The 15128-nt window shown below is 44.8% G+C and overlaps 1 protein-coding gene across 1 annotated transcript in view; it reads left to right on the plus strand.

The window, feature by feature from the left end:
* Window positions 1-15128, plus strand: part of LOC109869525 (cadherin-4) — a 187390-nt gene that overhangs the window by 155474 nt on the left and 16788 nt on the right. The window lies entirely within an intron of this gene.

Here is a 15128-nt window from a genome sequence, read left to right on the forward strand (position 1 = left end):
GAAAATGAAAAGTGGATCGGCGGTAGCTAGAAAGCCAGTGATGTCGACCGTCGAACGCCGCCCGAACAAGGAGAGGGACCGGCTTTGGCGGAAGTCATGACAGCTAAGATCTTTCATATTTTAAATGTACATCAGTTGGGATTTAGACCAGGTCAGTGACAGTAGCCCCCCCCCCCCCCCCTTGACACCCTCGCGCCGACACCGACCTCGGGGACGACCCGGAGGACGAGGTGCAGAGCGATCCGGATGGAAATGGTGGAAATCCCGCAACAACGAAGGGTCTAGGAAGTCCTCCACCGGCACCCAGCATCTCTCCTCCGGACCGTACCCCTCCCACTCCACGAGGTACTGAAGGCACCTCGCCCAACGCCTCGAATCCAGGATAGCTCGAATAGCATACGCCGGGGCCCCTTGATGTCCAGAGGGGGCGGAGGAAGCTCCTGCGCCTCAGCTTCCTGGAGTGGACCAGCCATCACCGGCCTGAGTTAAGTCACATGGAACAAGGGATTAATACGATAATCTGGGGGAAGCTGTAACCTGTAACATAGCTCGTACAGTCTCCTCAGGACTTTAAAAGGCCACACAAACCGCAATCCCAGCTTCCGGCAGGGCAGGCGGAGGGGCAGGTTTCCGGTCAAGAGAGAATCAGAGTCATCTCGCTGCGGTTGCGGTCAGTGCCCTCTTTTTGCCGCCTCACGGCCCGTTGTAGGTGCGCATGGGCAGCGTCACAGGTCTCCTCCGAGCGCTTGAACCATTCCTCCACCGCAGGAGCTTCGATCTGGCTCTGATGCCACGGTGCCAGAACCGGCTGATAACCCAGTACGCACTGGAAAGGAGAGTGGTTAGTGGAGGAGTGGCGGAGTGAGTTTTGGGCCATCTCTGCCCAGGGGATGAACGATGCCACCTCCCCCGGCCAGTCGCTGCAATATGACCGCAGAAACTTACCCACATCCTGGTTGACTCTTTCTCCCTGCCCGTTACTCTCGAGGTGAAGCTGACCCAGACCCACAGACATTCCATGAACACTCCAGACCCTGGACGTGAACTGGGGACCTCGATCAGAGACACCCCGTAGTGCCGGAAGACATGAGTTAACAGGGCCTCTGCAGTCTGTAGGGAGACCGGGAGACCGGGCAAAGGGAGGAGACAGCAGGACTTAGAAAACTGATCCACAACAACCAGGATCGTGGTGTTGCCCTGTGAGGGAGGAAGATCTATCAGGAAGTCCAAAGACAGGTGCGACCACAGCCGTTGTGAAACAGGTAGGGGTTGTAATTTCCCTGTGGGCAGGTACCTGGGAGCCTTGCACTGGGTGCACACCGAGCAGGAGGCAACATAAACCCTCACGTCCTTGGCCAAGGTGGGCCACCAGTACTTCCCACTAAGGCAACACACCGTCCGCCTCATGCCAGGATGACCAGAGGAGGGTGACGTATGAGCCCAATAGATCAAACGGTCGCGGAAAGTAGATGGAACGTACAGGCGCCCAGCTGGACACTGGGGGGAGTGGGCTCTATGCGTAATGATGTCCGCGTCCAGCTCCCACACCACCGGTGCTACCAGGCAAGAGGCCGGAAGTATGGGAGTATGATCCATGGATCGCTCCTCTGTGTCATACAGCCGGGATAGTGCGTCTGCCTTAGCATTCTGGGAACCTGGTCTGTAGGAGAGGGTGAAAACAAAATGGGTAAAGAACATAGCCCACCTTGCTTGGTGAGGGTTCAGTCTCCTTGCCGCCCGGATGTACTCCAGATTGCAGTGGTCAGTCCAGATAAGAAAAGGGTGTTTAGCCCCCTCAAGCCAATGTCTCCACGCCTTCAGAGCCTTGACAACAGCCAACAGCTTCCGGTCTCCCACATCATAGTTTCGCTGAGCTTCTTCGAAAAGAAGGCACAGGGGCGAAGCTTTGGTGGCGTGCCTGAGTGCTGAGAGAGCACGGCTCCTATCCCAGCCTCGGACGCATCCACCTCAACTATGAACGCCAAAGAGGGATCCGGATGAGTCAGCCAGAGTCCTGGTCTGGACTCTCCACTGTAGTCGCACTGATGGAAACCCCACACACCTCCCGGAGCACTCTCGTACCCACCCTTTTAGAGCCCTCTGTTGCCACGAAATAGTGGGGTCATGACAGGCCAACCAGGGTAAGCCCAGCACCACGCGAAACGCTGGAAAATCAATAAGGAAGAGACTGACCCTCCTGCGTAACCATGTCAAGTGGAGCGGTGGCCTCCCTAATCAGCCCTGACCCTAATGGTTGACAATCTAGGGTGTGCACAGGGAAAGACATATACACAGGAACAAGGGGAATCCCTAACCTACGAGTAATGAACGATCAATAAAATTCCCAGCTGCGCCTGAATCTACTAGTGCCTTATGCTGGGAATGCAGGGAAAACTCAGGCTCTGCGTGAGCCTGGTGCCGACTCTCCTGGGGTGACACAACTCCCTGAGGGATCCCTCCAGCACCGACCAGCAGTGTGCCCTCTGCGGCCACAGTTGGTGCAGGGAATGGCCCCTCCTCCGGTCGCCCTAAATGCAGAACCTCCCAGCTCCATGGGCGTCGGAGCGGATGTGCTGGGGGATGGAACTGAGAGGTCCCGACGGACGTCCTCGCACAGCCTGCACCTGTAGTGATCGATCAGGGCCCTGTCGTTCCATCCCGCGCTGGCGGCCAGGGTCCAGAATTCCAAGGCGAAATCCTGCGAGCTCCTCGTCCCCTGCCTCGTCCCCTGTGGAACAGACATTCACCCGTCGCCCGACCCTCAGGTGAGTGGTCGATCACTGCCCGAAAACGGCGGGTGAACTCTGCGCAATGATCCGCCACATCTCCCTCACACCATACGGCGTTGGCCCATTCCAGGCTTTGCCTGAGAGGCAGGAAACGAGGGCGGATACACGCTCACGCCCCAAAGGAGCCGGGTGGACGGTCGCCAGGTAGAGCTCCAACTGTAGTAGAAAACCCTGTCATCCGGCAGCCGTCTCATCATACTCCCTCGGGAGCGCGAGTCGAATCTCGCTGGGACTAGGGGAAGGAGGGGTGGACAGTGGGATCTGTTGTATTGGAGCTGGCGGAGGCGCTGAAAAACCCCCTCCTCTCTGCAAATGATCCATAGTCTGCAGCACGCGATCCATGGCAGTGACCAGACGTTGCAACATGGTCGGGTGCTGCTGAACACGCTCCTCCACTGGAACAGGGAGTAGAGAGTCACTCGCAGGACAGCAGATATGAGTAATCAAACGTACTTTACTCAAAAGGTAAAATATACAAAGTAACAAATCCACGTACACCATTACAGACCGAAAATACAAAATAAACAACCACTCACAAAAACCATGGGGGGAACAGAGGGTTAAATAATAAACAGGTGATTGTGGGATTGAAAGCAGGTGTGTGAAACAAAGACAAATCTAATGGAAAATGAAAAGTGGATTGGCGGTAGCTAGAAAGCTGGTGATGTCGACCGCCGAACGCCGGCCAAATAAGGAGAGGGACCGGCTTCGGCGGAAGTCGTGACAGCTAAGATCTTTCATATTCTAAATGTACATCAGTTGGGATTTAGACCAGGTCATAGCACTATCTTTGTTGCATCCCTAGTTATAAATGATGTGGGTAATTGTATTTTCTCAATTGGCCTGCATGTAACTGGTTTGAAAATGACTTAACAAATGGTGTTAAATTAGGTTTCCTTGATATGATGAATGGTGTCCCGCAGGGGTTGATTATGGGTCCTGTAATTGTATCTTTTACATGAACTATATCAGCTTGTCTGTAAAACATTGTAACCTGCACTTGTATGCCGACGATACTGTTGGGTATGCTATTACACCCATCGTTGACCAGGCTCTATCTGAACTACAGTCTGCCTTCATTGTATTACAGAACAAACTTTATTGACCTGAATTTAGTATTGAATGTTCTCCAGAGTGCATAAAAATAACTCCGATTTAAGCATAATATGTACTTTGTCCATATTGATCATGTCCCTGCTTACAAGTATCTGGGCATCTGGATAGATGAAAAGCTTTTAAAAACCATATTGACAAGTTAGTTAAGAAGCTGAGAATAAAAATGGTCTTCTTTTATAGAAATACTGTAGGTCCTGCCTCTCGGAAAATAGTAGAAAGCAGATTATTCAGTCGATGTTCCTATTGGTCCTAGACTAAGGTGACATCATCTATATGAACACAGCTGCTACCTCATTGAAGTTGTTAGATGTAGTTTATCATAGCACATTGCACTTTATTATGGGTGACAGTTTTAGCACTCATCACATTATTTGTATTTTTGGATTTATTAAGGGTCCAAGGCAGCAGCTACTCTTCCTGGGGTCCAGCAACATTAAGGCAGTTATATACAATTTAAAATATTACATTTCATAACACTTTTCACAACACATTTGGTGTGTGCCCTCAGGCCACTACTCTACTATTCATGTATCGACAATACAAAATCCATGTGTATAGTGCATTCAGAAAGTATTCAGACCCTTTGACTTTTTCCAAATTTTGTTACATTACAGCCTTATTCTAAAATGTATTAAACTTTTTTTTTCCTCATTAAACTACACACAATATCCCAAAATGAGAACGCAAAAACATTTAAATAAATTCTTTGCAAATTTATAATTTTTACATAAATATTCAGACCCTTTGTTTTGAGACTCGAAATTGAGCTCAGCTGCATCCTGTTTCCATTGATCATCCTTGTGTTTCTACAACTTGATTGGAGTCCACCTGTGGTAAAATGAATTGATTGGACATGAAAAGGCACACCTGTCTATATAAGGTCCCACAGTTGACAGTGCATGTCACTGCAAAAACCAAGCCATGAGGTCGAAGGAATTGTCCGTAGACAGGATTGTGTCTAGGCACATATTTATACCTTTGCTTATTTGATCTGGTCATTAACATAGCATCCAGATTAGTCACCAGAAAGCACTTGTTTAGTTAATTTTCTCTGGTTTTGTCTGGCAAAAACAGAGTAGCCTACCTTATAAAGTACCCTATAAAGTACATATAAAGTAGGCATATGTATAAAGTAAATATAAAGTACTGTTTAGAAATCTGCTAATGACGATTATTTTCCACAACAATAGTGTCAAGTTCTGACCTTAGTTCTTTTATTATGTCTGTGTTTTAGTATGGTCAGGGCGTGAGTTGGGTGGGTTGTGTTTGGCCTGGTATGATTCTCAATCAGAGGCAGCTGTTTATCATTGTCCCTGATTGAGAACCATATTTAGGTAGCCTGGTTTCACTTTTGAGTTGTGGGTGATTATTTTCTGTTTAGTGTGTGTTGCACCTGACGGAGCTGTTTCGTTCTCTTTTGTTACTTTGTATTTTTTTGTATAAGTTTGTTTTCAGTCTTTTAAACTAAGCATATATAGCCTTGTTGTCTTTGTGCTGACTTCCGGTAACTCCATGGTTCTAAATCAATCGTTTTTTTATTCAACTGTCCAAAACATTAACTTGCTTGATCATGCTGCAGCTCATACATGGACTTCACCAGACAGATGTTGCTCTCCGGTTTTGTGATGAAACAAAGTATGTGTAGTTGAATTTATTCTTTCACTGTGTGAATGTTTTCTTTTTGTTCTCATGGCCTCATTGAATATCATGGTGGCATATGAACAAATGGATTACACAGCAAATAATGCAATTATCACAACAGGTTGTAATATGACTTTTTTTACGGGTTTGGCTTGGCTTCTTCAGTGATTTTACCCACACACCGCTACTCTCTCCTTTCTCTATCTCTTTATTTCTCTATCTCCTGCTTTGCCTCCCCAGTCTCTCCTTCTCAGGCGTGACTGCCCTCCACTGGAGAACCAGAGTACAACCTGCACCTTCCTCCACACACACACGGATGGATATTCTCTCTATCTCTGAGTCCATGAGCTTCTACCGGTCAGAGCATGCTAACCTCACCTAAGCCTCAGCAACTTCCTAATAAAGTTAGCTACTGTCTTTCCCCCCTCCCTCCCTCCCTCCCTCCCCTCATATCCCCTTGCCCCCCTCTGTGCCGGCCACGCTCTCTCCCCTGTGGTGATTTCACAGGCTGACGGTTCCAGTCTGCAGGTAGCTGCCAGCCCAGCTGACCAGGGCGGGCAGCCCTCTCTCATCCCGTTCCCATGGCCGTGTAGAGCCTGGGGTACAGCCCACTAGCCTGCTGGGAAAACCCCCCTCCTTCTCTGAAGGGGAGAGGAGATTACTCCCTCCCTCCCTACAGCTAGGCCTGCTCTCTAGCCCACTTTACTGTAGTGCAGGGCAAGCCTACAGGAACACAGTATACATGATGGGAGAGCCTGAGTGGGAGGGTATTAGGCACTGAAGCCTGTTTGCAGTTGTGAATGTGTTCTCTACATCAGTGCATATACACCGATGAAGAGAACAAGGACATTCCATACATAATATTTACTATGGACACAGATACAGTGGATGAAATATGGTGGAGTGGAAGGTGGTGGACACTGAGAGCAGATGAGAAAAGGATGTATGAGATGAATACAGAGATACAGGGGGATGTCAGGATGAAGGAATTTGTGAATATGAAGACATGGTGAGATGAGGTGAGATTGAAGGGGTTGAGTGGAGAGCGGGGGGGACCCAGACAGGGATTGTGGGTAAATCCTTGAGATCATATCTGTTTTCTTCTCCCTCCTATCTTGGAATAGAATAATGTCTTCAGCTTCTCCCCTATCCACACACACACATACAGGGACATGTGGAATTGTCTGCAGGCTGTGGACAAGATGTCCATGAAGGATTAAACTGTGTGTGTGTGTAACTAGCATACAATTGAACATCACATTTGAAAATTATGTCCATTCCATTGATTTATTCTATATCTGTGGTAGTCCTTTACACTCGTACTCGTATACGGGTTGAAAATGGCAGATTTGGGCACTGATAAATGTCTAAATTGGAACGTTGTGGCTGTATAGTAACATGCTATACAGTGCATTCGGAAAGTATTCAGAACCCTTGACTTTTTCCACAATTTGTTACGTTACAGCCTTATTGGTTTAAATTGGTTTGTTTTTTTAGGTAATGAGGGTACGGAGCGTTCTGGAGCAGGTTTTCATCGAGGATCTCTATGTACTTTGCGCCGTTCATCTTTCCCTAGATTCTGACTAGTCTCCCAGTCCCTGCCGCTGAAAAACATCCCCACAGCATGATGCTGCCACCACCATGCTTCACCATAGGGATGGTACCAGATTTCCTCCAGATGTAGCTTGGCATTCAGGCCAAAGAGTTCAATCTTGGTTTCATCAGACCAGAGAATCTTGTTTCTCATGGTCTTAGAGTCCTTTAGGTGCCTTTTGGCATACTCCAAGTGGGCTATCATGTGCCTTTTACTGAGGAGTGGCTTCTGTCTGGCCACTCTACGATAAAGGCCTGATTGGTGGAGTGCTGCAGAGATGGTTGTCCTTCTGGAAGGTTCTCCAATCTCCACAGAGGAACTTTGCTCTGTCAGAATGACCATCTGGTTCTTGGTCACCTCCCTGACCAAGGCCGTTCTCCCCTGTTTGCTCAGTTTGCCCGGGCGGCCAGCTCTAGGAGGAGTCTTGGTAGTTCCAAACTTCTTTAATTTAGGAATGATGGAGGCCACTGTGTTCTTGGGGGCCTTCAATGCTGCAGACATTTTTTGTTACCCTTCCCCAGATCTGTGCCTCAAAACGGACAATTCCAATTCCTTCGACCCAATTCCTTCGACCTCATGGCTTGGTTTTTGCTCTGACATGCACTGTAAACTGTTTGGACCTTATATAGATAGGGGTGTGCCTTTCTAAATCATGTCCAATCAATTGAATTAACCACAGGTGGACTCTAATCATGTTGTAGAAACATCTCAAAGATGATCAATTGAAACAGGATGCACCTGAGCTCAATTTCGAGTCTTTTCGCATTGTCATTATGGTGTATTGTGTGTAGATTGAGGATTTTTTTTATTTAATCCATTTTCAAATGTGAAAAAAAATTAAAGGGGTCTGAATACTTTCCGAATGCACTGTACATGATATCAGAGCTCTGGCTCTGTCCTTTACAGCGCTGTATGGATTTGACTGACAGCCGTTCTGAACTTGAACACCTCACGCAACAATAAGTTGTCCCCATCCCTCCAGCTAATTGGGCATTTTTTGCAAATGTTTTGTTATCTGAGTGAGGGAAATGCTGTAAATGAAGACGACTCTATGTATTTTGAAAGATGAGACGTTTAGGATAATATTAAATACTGCTTTGATGTTATACAAGCAAGACAAACACCCGTAAGTCCAAATGTGCACTTCACATTTCCATATCATAAAACTCATGTCATATACAGTGTCAACGCTTCTGATCACTATGTTTGATGAACAGTTACAAGATGACTTGGCGTCATACCATGGGTTGTGCTGGACAGAATGAGCCTGTTTTTCTATTGTGATTTTTTTTTGCCCCAGCATACGCACCTGACTGCACTCAGTCATCACTCCTTTTTATGCGCACCAAAATTACTATCTATTTCCCTGAATTGCATTGTCAAAGCCTTACTGTGTAATATCAAATCAAATCAAATGTATTTATATAGCCCTTCGTATATCAGCTGACATCTCAAAGTGCTGTACAGAAACCCGGCCTAAAACCCCAAACAGCAAGCAATGCAGGTGTTGAAGCACGTTGGCTAGGAAAAACTTCCTAGAAAGGCCAAAACCTAGGAAGAAACCTAGAGAGGAACCAGGCTATGAGGGGTGGCCAGTCCTCTTCTGGCTGTGCCGGGTGGATAACAGAACATGGCCAAGATGTTCAAATGTTCGCAAATGACCAGCATGGTCAAATAATAGGTCTAGGACAGGTAGCACGTCCGGTGAACAGGTCAGGATTCCATAGCCGCAGGCAGAACGGTTGAAACTGGAGCAGCAGCACGGCCAGGTGGACTGGGGACAGCAAGGAGTCATCATGCCAGGTAGTCCTGAGGCATGGTCCTAGGGCTCAGGTCCTCCGAGAGAGAGAAAGACAGAGAGAAAGAGAGAATTAGAAAGAGCATACTTAAATTCACACAGGACACCGGATAAGACAGGAGAAGTACTCCAGATATAACAAACTGACCCTAGCCCCCCGACACATAAACTACTGCAGCATAAATACTGGAGGCTGAGACAGGAGGGTTCAGGAGACACTGTGGCCCCATCCGATGATACCCCCGGACAGGGCCAAACAGGAAGGATATAACCCCACCCACTTTGCCAAAGCACAGCCTCCACACCACTAGAAGGATATCTTCAACCACCAACTTACCATCCTGAGACAAGGCCAAGTATAGCCCACAAAGATCTCCGCCACGGCACAACCCAAGGGGGGGGTGCCAACCCAGACAGGAAGATCACATCAGTGACTCAACCCACGCAAGCGACGCACCCCTCCTAGGGACGGCATAAAAGAGCAGCAGTAAGCCAGTGACTCAGCCCCTGTAATAGGGTTAGAGGCAGAGAATCCCAGTGGAAAGAGGGGAACCAGCCAGCCAGTTCACCTTCACACTCCTGGGCCAGACTACACTCAATCATATGACCCACTGAAAAGATGAGTCTTCAGTAAAGACTTAAAGGTTGAGACCGAGTTTGCGTCTCTCACATGGGTAGGCAGACCATTCCATACAAATGGAGCTATATAGGAGAAAGCCCTGCCTCCAGCTGTTTGCTTTGAAATTCTAGGGACAATTAGGAGGCCTGCGTCTTGTGACCGTAGCATACGTGTAGGTATGTACGGCAGAACCAAATCAGAGAGATAGGTAGGAGCAAGCCCATGTAATGCTTTGTAGGTTAGCAGTAAAACCTTGAAATCAGCCCTTGCTTTGACAGGAAGCCAGTGTAGGGAGGCTAGCACTGGAGTAATATGATCACATTTTTTGGTTCTAGTCAGGATTCTAGCAGCCGTATTTAGCACTAACTGAAGTTTATTTAGAAAGGCTTTATTACTGCCACTTTTAGTGAGTTTGGTACACATCCGGTGGATAGAGAGCCGTTTATTATGTTCAACATAGGAGGGCCAAGCACAGGAAGCAGCTCTTTCAGTAGTTAGTTGGAATAGGGTCCCGTATGCAGCTTGAAGGTTTAGAGGCCATGATTATTTTCATCATTGTGTCAAGAGATATAGAACTAAAACACTTGAGTGTCTCCTCGATCTTCGGTCCTGGCAGAGTTGTGCAGGCTCAGGACAACTGAAGGAATACCTAGATTTAAAGAGGAGTCCGTAATTTGCTTTCTAATAATCATGATCTTTTCCTCAAAGAAGTTAATTAATGTATTACTGCTGAAGTGAAAGCCATCCACACTTGGGGAATGTTGCTTTTTTGTTAGCTTTGCGACAGTATCAAAAAGTAATTTCGGATTGTTCTTATTTTCCTCAATTAAGTTGGAAAAATAGGACGATCGAGCAGCAGTAAGGGTTCTTCAATACTGCACGGTACTGTCTTTCCAAGCTAGTCGGAAGACTTCCAGTTTGGTGTTGCGTCATTTCCGTTCCAATTTTCTGGAAGCTTGCTTCAGAGCTCGGGTATTTTCTGTATACCAGGGAGCTAGTTTCTTATGAGAAATGTTTTTAGTTTTTAGGGGTGCAACTGCATCTAGGGTATTGTGCAAGGTTACATTGAGTTCCTCAGTTAGGTGGTTAACTGATTTTTGTCCTCTGACGTCCTTGGGTAGGTAGAGGGAGTCTGGAAGGACATCAATGAATCTGTGAATTTATAAGCACGACTTCTGATGCTCCTTGGTTGGGGTCTGAGCAGATTATTTGTTGCAATTGCAAACGTAATAAAATGGTGTTCCGATAGTCCAGGATTATGAGGAAAAACATTAAGATCCACAACATTTATTCCATGGGACAGAACTAGGTCCAGAGTATGACTGTGACAGTGAGTAGGTCCAGTGACATGTTGTACAAAACCCACTGAGTCGATGATGGCTCCGAAAGCCTTTTGGAGTGGGTCTGTGGACTTTTCCATGTGAATATTAAAGTCACCAAAAATCAGAATATTATCTGCTATGACTACAAGGTCCAATAGGAATTCAGGGAACTCAGTGAGGAACGCTGTATATGGCCCAGGAGGCCTGTAAACAGTAGCTATAAAAAGTTATTGAGTGGGCTGCATAGATTTCATGACTAGAAGCTCAAAAGATGAAAACGTAATTCTTTTTTTTGTAAATTGAAATTTGCTATCGTAAATGTTAGCAACACCTCCGCCTTTGCGGGATGCACGGGTGATATGGTCACTAGTGTAGCCAGGAGGTGAGGCCTCATATAATACAGTAAATTTATCAGGCTTAAGCCATGTTTCAGTCAGGCCAATCACATCAAGATTATGATCAGTGATTAGTTCATTGACTATAATTACAGTGAAATGCTTACTTACAGGCCCCAACCAACAGTGCAATTTTTACGTAAAAAAATAGGTATTAGGTGAACAATAGATAAGTAAAGAAATGTAAAAAACAACAGTGAAAAATAACAGTAGCAAGGCTATAACAGTAGCGAGGCTATATACAGGCACCGGTTAGTTGAGCTAATTGAGGTAGTATGTACTTGAATGTATAGTTAAAGTAACTATACATATATGATAAACAGAGAGTAGCAGCAGCGTAAAAGAGGGGTTGGTTGGGGGGGACACACACAATGCAAATAGTCCGGGAAGCCATTTGATTACCTGTTCAGGAGTCTTATGGCTTGAAGGTAAAAGCTGTTGAGAAGCCTTTTGGTCCTAGACTTGGCGCTCCAGTACCGCTCGCCATGCGATAGTAGAGAGAACAGTCAATGATTGGGGTGGCTGGGGTCTTTGACAATTTTTAGGGCCTTCCTCTGACACCGCCTGGTGTAGAGGTCCTGGATGGCAGGCAGCTTAGCCCCAGTGATGTACTGGGCCGTACACACTACCCTCTGTAGTGCCTTGCAGTCGGATGCCGAGCAGTGGTTCAATATTCCCAGTTAAGAAGTTTTAGGTTGTAGTTATTATAGGAATTATTGACCATTTCTCTCTATACCATTTGTATTTCATATACCTTTGATAATTGGATGTTCTAATAGCCTAATCTCAGGAGTTGATAGGCTTGAAGTCATAAACTGCGCTGTGTTTCAAGCATTGCTAAGAGCTGCTGGCAAACGCAGTAAAGTTTGAATGAATGCTTACGAGCCTGATGCTGCTTACCACTGCTCAGTCAGTCTGCTCTATCAAATAGCAAATCAAAGACTTCATTATAATATAAAAAACACAGAAATATGAGCCTTTGGTCATTAATATGGTCAAATCCAGAAACTATCATTTTGAAAACAAAACGTTTATTCCTTCAGTGAAATACGGAACCATTCCGTATTTTATCGAACGGGTGGGAACACTAGGTCTAAATATTGCTGTTACATTGCACAACCTTCAATGTTATGTCATAATTATGTCAAATTCTGGCAAATTAGTTTGGCAACGAGCCAGGTGGCCCAAAATGCTGCATATGCCCTGACTCTGCGTGCAATGAACGCAAGAGAAGTGACACACTTTCCCTAATTAATATTGCCTGCTAACATGCATTTCTTTTTACTAAATATGCAGTTTTAAAACAAATGTTTATGGTTAGGTACAATTGCGCAACGATTGAGCTTTTTCCGCAAATGTGCTTTTGTTAAATGATCCCCCGTTTGGCGAAGTAGGCTGTGATTCGATGATAAATTAACAGGTACCGCATTGATTCTATGCAACGCAGGACCTGCTAGTTAACCTAGTAATATCATCAACCATGTGTAGTTAACTAGTGATTATGTGAAGATGGATTGTTTTTTATAAGATAAGTTTAATGCTAGCTAGCATCTTAACTTGGCTCCTTGCTGCACTCGCGTAACAGGGAGTCAGCCTGCCATGCAGTTTCCTTGTGAAATACAATGTAATCAGACATAATCGGTGTCCAAAAATGCCGAATACCGATTGTTATAAAAACTTGAAATCGGCCTTAATTAATCGGCCACTTCGGTCGACCTCTACTCTGTATCAAAAGGTTGCTGTTCAACCCCAGTTGTAGCCCATTAGCCCTTACCTTAACCACTTGGAATGAGTGCCTAAACTTAACCATTAACTTTGAAATTTGAAATTTGGAGAAATGGAACGATACAGAGCAGCAGTGGCACAAAACACGATGAAATACGACATTTGGAGCAACATTGAAATTTGACGTTTGGAGCAACATTTAAATTTGATGTTTGGAGAACGTAGGTAAATGTCTAATTCTGCAGTGAGACTGTGAACGTTTTTAATTGAAGACTTAATTGAAGACTTATAAAGCATCGTATAATTATACTCTTCTTTGAGTCATAAAAGTGCATTGAAATTACTTAGGAACTATGCACACTTTGGAGAGGTGTGTGGCCACTTGGAGACACCAGTTAGTCTCACTCAAACTCTTGTCATTTTTTGTCTTATGTTGTACCTACTCCACATTTTCCAAGAATATTCTTATCATGTTACTGAATGTATCCAGAGTATTTTCAGATTTCATTTTAAACAAATGTGGCGAAAAGTACAGTAAATGCTAAATTAAGGCCAGGCACCACAGACAAAAATTGTTATTTTGCTTCCATCTGTCAATTTTCAGATTTTGGGATATTTTACAACTATAACTTCCATACTTTCATAAAATGTACAAATAAATCGGCAATAATGTATATAAATACTTTATTTGTATCATTTTATCCCAAATCAAATACACCTACCATAAATGTCGTTCTTGATAGTATGTTTCACGTAGAACTTCCACCGCTATTTTTAAAACTATCCATGTTGAATCATGTATCATTCAAAAGCTTGTTTTCCGGAGCATATCGTTAGCTAGTCCATACATGGCTCTATCCATTACAGACATAGCGCTTCGTTCTGAAAGATTAGTAATTTCCTCACATCTGATTGGTTACTGGAATTTAAAGGCCCTTTCCGGCAACCTGATTGGTTAAAATGCCGCAAAGCACTTGCTTGTTTGAAAATATCTCCCGCGAAGAATCAACTTAAAGAAAGACAAAATGAGAAAATCTCGAAGACTATACCTACAGCATGTGAATAAAAACAGGCGATCTCAGTTAATCAATGCGAGAAAAGCAGGGAATGAAAGAAACAATTTGCCTGATCCGCCGATCGAGGCAGTACAGATAGAGAGGGAAATGAAGTAGCCTGCAGCAGCGCTTTGAGACGCAAATTAGTTGAGATGAATATGACCACTTGCAGCGATCAACCAGACAGCAGCCAGCCAATAAGTGGCTTTTATTCCACATGTCTCAAACACACTTTTACATGATTTGATTTGCCCAAATTGTCTAAACACTGGACTGAAAATCACCGTAGACTTCACCAACCAGTGATTCTGCAATTCTGTCATGATAGAATGTGCCGACTGTGAAGGTGATGCATTTAGGAGGAGTGTTTACACTTCCTCTAGGCTGCAGGAGTGCTCCAGGGGAGATGTGGCATTTGATATAAATGTGAGGATGGTTCCTCTAGCCCTCGAACTTGGACTTGGTTATGCAGCTCTAAAGAAAATAAGCAAAGTCCTAGGGATTCCTTCCTTGCGACTCAGCTCATATCAGAGACATGAGAGGAGAATGACAGGTAAAGAAGAAGGGAGAGTGGCCCATTATTGACGGGTGACTTGCTGTGTTTAAATATGATTTATTTCCTTGTTCCAGCAAATGTATTCAAAGTTAATAAAACAGAGTGATAGGAAAACATAACTATACAATGAGCCTGTCGCATAGGCCTACAGTGTCATAGGGCTGTAGCCTAATGTGATTAGTGAGAAATTAGCTTTACGTAAAGTAAATACATGCTGATATGCTCATTTTTAGTCCTGGAGTTATGTCTGTAATGTCGACAGACATAATAAGTACTTTTTAAACAACAACAAAAACATTCTGCCTTGAAGCAATCTGTTGAAAAACAGATTCTCATAATATGCAAATTAGCGCACATTTAAAGCATGATTTACCTAATTTGCGTATTTAAATTTGCGTATTTATTGTATTACAATTTGTAATACAATAATATCTTATTTATGTATACTTTCAACGGATAAAGTTTCAGTCTGATTAGAGTAAAGGGGGGAAAAATCCCTATTAGCCTGTGTTGGCTGG

The sequence above is a fragment of the Oncorhynchus kisutch genome, linkage group LG24 (genome assembly GCF_002021735.2).
Source record: "Oncorhynchus kisutch isolate 150728-3 linkage group LG24, Okis_V2, whole genome shotgun sequence".
In the NCBI taxonomy this organism is placed as follows: domain Eukaryota; kingdom Metazoa; phylum Chordata; class Actinopteri; order Salmoniformes; family Salmonidae; genus Oncorhynchus; species Oncorhynchus kisutch.